The following is a 6,000-nucleotide window of genomic DNA, read 5'->3' as shown; positions in this document are numbered from 1 at the left end:
CCTGCGCGGATTTTCGTGAATATGTAGGCAAGAAAAATTGATTTCCTGCGATGCACGTCACGGCCAAAAATCGCGTACGACGACCTTGTAAGCTGTTCACAGACTCGTCGTCCAGCCATATATTGCGAACGAGGATTCGCGCAGGGGCGCCGACGAACCCGCGTCAACGCGAGAAGTCCAGTAAGCCTTATCGTTTAGAGAAAGGAGAACTCGTAACAAGGATTCTATAGTTGAACCTGCGAAAGGATCATTGTCGATGTCTGCCCCGGCAGACAACAACAGATTCGTGACCCGACGTACGAATGCCGGTCAGGCCGTCCATCGAGGCAGAGTGGGCGCCCAAAAAAACTCCTGCGCGGATTTTTGCGAATATGTAGGCAGCAAAAATGGATTTCCTGCGATGCACGTCACGGCCAAAAATCGCGTACGACGACCTTGTAAGCTGTTCACAGACTCGTCGTCCAGCCATATATTGCGAACGAGGATTCGCGCAGGGGCGCCGACGAACCCGCGTCAACGCGAGAAGTCCAGTAAGCCTTATCGTTTAGAGAAAGGAGAACTCGTAACAAGGATTCTATATTTGAACCTGCGAAAGGATCATTGTCGATGTCTGCCCCGGCAGACAACAACAGATTCGTGACCCGACGTACGAATGCCGGTCAGGCCGTCCATCGAGGCAGAGTGGGCGCCCCAAAAAACTCCTGCGCGGATTTTCGCGAATATGTAGGCAGCAAAAATTGATTTCCTGCGATGCACGTCACGGCCAAAAATCGCGTACGACGACCTTGTAAGCTGTTCACAGACTCGTCGTCCAGCCATATATTGCGAACGAGGATTCGCGCAGGGGCGCCGACGAACCCGCGTCAACGCGAGAAGTCCAGTAAGCCTTATCGTTTAGAGAAAGGAGAACTCGTAACAAGGATTCTATATTTGAACCTGCGAAAGGATCATTGTCGATGTCTGCCCCGGCAGACAACAACAGATTCGTGACCCGACGTACGAATGCCGGTCAGGCCGTCCATCGAGGCAGAGTGGGCGCCCCAAAAAACTCCTGCGCGGATTTTCGCGAATATGTAGGCAGCAAAAATGATTTCCTGCGATGCACGTCACGGCCAAAAATCGCGAACGACGACCTTGTAAGCTGTTCACGGACTCGTCGTCCAGCCATATATTGCGAACGAGGATTCGCGCAGGGGCGCCGACGAACCCGCGTCAACGCGAGAAGTCCAGTAAGCCTTATCGTTTAGAGAAAGGAGAACTCGTAACAAGGATTCTATATTTGAACCTGCGAAAGGATCATTGTCGATGTCTGCCCCGGCAGACAACAACAGATTCGTGACCCGACGTACGAATGCCGGTCAGGCCGTCCATCGAGGCAGAGTGGGCGCCCCAAAAAACTCCTGCGCGGATTTTTGCGAATATGTAGGCAGGAAAAATTGATTTCCTGCGATGCACGTCACGGCCAAAAATTGCGAACGACGACCTTGTACGCTGTTCACGGACCCGTCGTCCAGCCGTATATTGCGAACGAGGATTCGCGCAGGGGCGCCGACGAACCCGCGTCAACGCGAGAAGTCCAGTATATCGTTTAGAGAAAGGAGAACTCGTAACAAGGATTCTATAGTTGAACCTGCGAAAGGATCATTGTCGATGTCTGCCCCGGCAGACAAAACGGATTCGTGACCCGACGTACGAATGCCGGTCAGGCCGTCCATCGAGGCAGAGTGGGCGCCCCAAAAAACTCCTGCGCGGATTTTCGTGAATATGTAGGCAGCAAAAATAGATTTCCTGCGATGCACGTCACGGCCAAAAATCGCGAACGACGACCTTGTACGCTGTTCACGGACCCGTCGTCCAGCCGTATATTGCGAACGAGGATTCGCGCAGGGGCGCCGACGAACCCGCGTCAACGCGAGAAGTCCAGTAAGCCTTATCGTTTTGAGAAAGGAGAACTCGTAACAAGGATTCTATTGTTGAACCTGCGAAAGGATCATTGTCGATGTCTGCCCCGACAGACAACAACGGATTCGTGACCCGACGTACGAATGCCGGTCAGGCCGTCCATCGAGGCAGAGTGGGCGCCCCAAAAAACTCCTGCGCGGATTTTCGTGAATATGTAGGCAAGAAAAATTGATTTCCTGCGATGCACGTCACAGCCAAAAATCGCGTACGACGACCTTGTAAGCTGTTCACAGACTCGTCGTCCAGCCATATATTGCGAACGAGGATTCGCGCAGGGGCGCCGACGAACCCGCGTCAACGCGAGAAGTCCAGTAAGCCTTATCGTTTAGAGAAAGGAGAACTCGTAACAAGGATTCTATAGTTGAACCTGCGAAAGGATCATTGTCGATGTCTGCCCCGGCAGACAACAACAGATTCGTGACCCGACGTACGAATGCCGGTCAGGCCGTCCATCGAGGCAGAGTGGGCGCCCAAAAAAACTCCTGCGCGGATTTTCGCGAATATGTAGGCAGCAAAAATGGATTTCCTGCGATGCACGTCACGGCCAAAAATCGCGTACGACGACCTTGTAAGCTGTTCACAGACTCGTCGTCCAGCCATATATTGCGAACGAGGATTCGCGCAGGGGCGCCGACGAACCCGCGTCAACGCGAGAAGTCCAGTAAGCCTTATCGTTTAGAGAAAGGAGAACTCGTAACAAGGATTCTATATTTGAACCTGCGAAAGGATCATTGTCGATGTCTGCCCCGGCAGACAACAACAGATTCGTGACCCGACGTACGAATGCCGGTCAGGCCGTCCATCGAGGCAGAGTGGGCGCCCCAAAAAACTCCTGCGCGGATTTTTGCGAATATGTAGGCAGGAAAAATTGATTTCCTGCAATGCACGTCACGGCCAAAAATTGCGAACGACGACCTTGTACGCTGTTCACGGACCCGTCGTCCAGCCGTATATTGCGAACGAGGATTCGCGCAGGGGCGCCGACGAACCCGCGTCAACGCGAGAAGTCTAGAATATCGTTTAGAGAAAGGAGAACTCGTAACAAGGATTCTATAGTTGAACCTGCGAAAGGATCATTGTCGATGTCTGCCCCGGCAGACAAAAACGGATTCGTGACCCGACGTACGAATGCCGGTCAGGCCGTCCATCGAGGCAGAGTTGGCGCCCCAAAAAACTCCTGCGCGGATTTTCGTGAATATGTAGGCAGCAAAAATAGATTTCCTGCGATGCACGTCACGGCCAAAAATCGCGAACGACGACCTTGTACGCTGTTCACGGACCCGTCGTCCAGCCGTATATTGCGAACGAGGATTCGCGCAGGGGCGCCGACGAACCCGCGTCAACGCGAGAAGTCCAGTAAGCCTTATCGTTTTGAGAAAGGAGAACTCGTAACAAGGATTCTATAGTTGAACCTGCGAAAGGATCATTGTCGATGTCTGCCCCGACAGACAACAACGGATTCGTGACCCGACGTACGAATGCCGGTCAGGCCGTCCATCGAGGCAGAGTGGGCGCCCCAAAAAACTCCTGCGCGGATTTTCGCGAATATGTAGGCAGAAAAATTGATTTCCTGCGATGCACGTCACGGCCAAAAATCGCGAACGACGACCTTGTAAGCTGTTCACAGACTCGTCGTCCAGCCATATATTGCGAACGAGGATTCGCGCAGGGGCGCCGACGAACCCGCGTCAACGCGAGAAGTCCAGTAAGCCTTATCGTTTAGAGAAAGGAGAACTCGTAACAAGGATTCTATAGTTGAACCTGCGAAAGGATCATTGTCGATGTCTGCCCCGGCAGACAACAACAGATTCGTGACCCGACGTACGAATGCCGGTCAGGCCGTCCATCGAGGCAGAGTGGGCGCCCCAAAAAACTCCTGCGCGGATTTTTGCGAATATGTAGGCAGGAAAAATTGATTTCCTGCGATGCACGTCACGGCCAAAAATTGCGAACGACGACCTTGTACGCTGTTCACGGACCCGTCGTCCAGCCGTATATTGCGAACGAGGATTCGCGCAGGGGCGCCGACGAACCCGCGTCAACGCGAGAAGTCCAGTATTATCGTTTAGAGAAAGGAGAACTCGTAACAAGGATTCTATAGTTGAACCTGCGAAAGGATCATTGTCGATGTCTGCCCCGGCAGACAACAACGGATTCGTGACCCGACGTACGAATGCCGGTCAGGCCGTCCATCGAGGCAGAGTGGGCGCCCCAAAAAACTCCTGCGCGGATTTTCGTGAATATGTAGGCAAGAAAAATTGATTTCCTGCGATGCACGTCACGGCAAAAAATCGCGAACGACGACCTTGTAAGCTGTTCACAGACTCGTCGTCCAGCCGTATATTGCGAACGAGGATTCGCGCAGGGGCGCCGACGAACCCGCGTCAACGCGAGAAGTCCAGTAAGCCTTATCGTTTAGAGAAAGGAGAACTCGTAACAAGGATTCTATAGTTGAACCTGCGAAAGGATCATTGTCGATGTCTGCCCCGGCAGACAACAACGGATTCGTGACCCGACGTACGAATGCCGGTCAGGCCGTCCATCGAGGCAGAGTGGGCGCCCCAAAAAACTCCTGCGCGGATTTTCGTGAATATGTAGGCAGAAAAATTGATTTCCTGCGATGCACGTCACGGCCAAAAATCGCGAACGACGACCTTGTAAGCTGTTCACAGACTCGTCGTCCAGCCATATATTGCGAACGAGGATTCGCGCAGGGGCGCCGACGAACCCGCGTCAACGCGAGAAGTCCAGTAAGCCTTATCGTTTAGAGAAAGGAGAACTCGTAACAAGGATTCTATATTTGAACCTGCGAAAGGATCATTGTCGATGTCTGCCCCGGCAGACAACAACAGATTCGTGACCCGACGTACGAATGCCGGTCAGGCCGTCCATCGAGGCAGAGTGGGCGCCCCAAAAAACTCCTGCGCGGATTTTTGCGAATATGTAGGCAGGAAAAATTGATTTCCTGCAATGCACGTCACGGCCAAAAATTGCGAACGACGACCTTGTACGCTGTTCACGGACCCGTCGTCCAGCCGTATATTGCGAACGAGGATTCGCGCAGGGGCGCCGACGAACCCGCGTCAACGCGAGAAGTCCAGTAATATCGTTTAGAGAAAGGAGAACTCGTAACAAGGATTCTATAGTTGAACCTGCGAAAGGATCATTGTCGATGTCTGCCCCGGCAGACAAAACGGATTCGTGACCCGACGTACGAATGCCGGTCAGGCCGTCCATCGAGGCAGAGTGGGCGCCCCAAAAAACTCCTGCGCGGATTTTCGTGAATATGTAGGCAGCAAAAATAGATTTCCTGCGATGCACGTCACGGCCAAAAATCGCGAACGACGACCTTGTACGCTGTTCACGGACCCGTCGTCCAGCCGTATATTGCGAACGAGGATTCGCGCAGGGGCGCCGACGAACCCGCGTCAACGCGAGAAGTCCAGTAAGCCTTATCGTTTAGAGAAAGGAGAACTCGTAACAAGGATTCTATAGTTGAACCTGCGAAAGGATCATTGTCGATGTCTGCCCCGGCAGACAACAACGGATTCGTGACCCGACGTACGAATGCCGGTCAGGCCGTCCATCGAGGCAGAGTGGGCGCCCCAAAAAACTCCTGCGCGGATTTTTGTGAATATGTAGGCAGAAAAATTGATTTCCTGCGATGCACGTCACGGCCAAAAATCGCGAACGACGACCTTGTAAGCTGTTCACGGACTCGTCGTCCAGCCATATATTGCGAACGAGGATTCGCGCAGGGGCGCCGACGAACCCGCGTCAACGCGAGAAGTCCAGTAAGCCTTATCGTTTAGAGAAAGGAGAACTCGTAACAAGGATTCTATAGTTGAACCTGCGAAAGGATCATTGTCGATGTCTGCCCCGGCAGACAACAACAGATTCGTGACCCGACGTACGAATGCCGGTCAGGCCGTCCATCGAGGCAGAGTGGGCGCCCCAAAAAACTCCTGCGCGGATTTTTGCGAATATGTAGGCAGGAAAAATTGATTTCCTGCGATGCACGTCACGGCCAAAAATTGC

This window comes from Andrographis paniculata, unplaced genomic scaffold (assembly GCF_009805555.1).
Source record: "Andrographis paniculata isolate CXL003 unplaced genomic scaffold, ASM980555v1 Contig80END, whole genome shotgun sequence".
NCBI lineage: Eukaryota > Viridiplantae > Streptophyta > Magnoliopsida > Lamiales > Acanthaceae > Andrographis > Andrographis paniculata.
The sequence above is the reverse complement of the archived record's forward strand: the minus strand, read 5'-3'. Positions refer to the sequence as shown.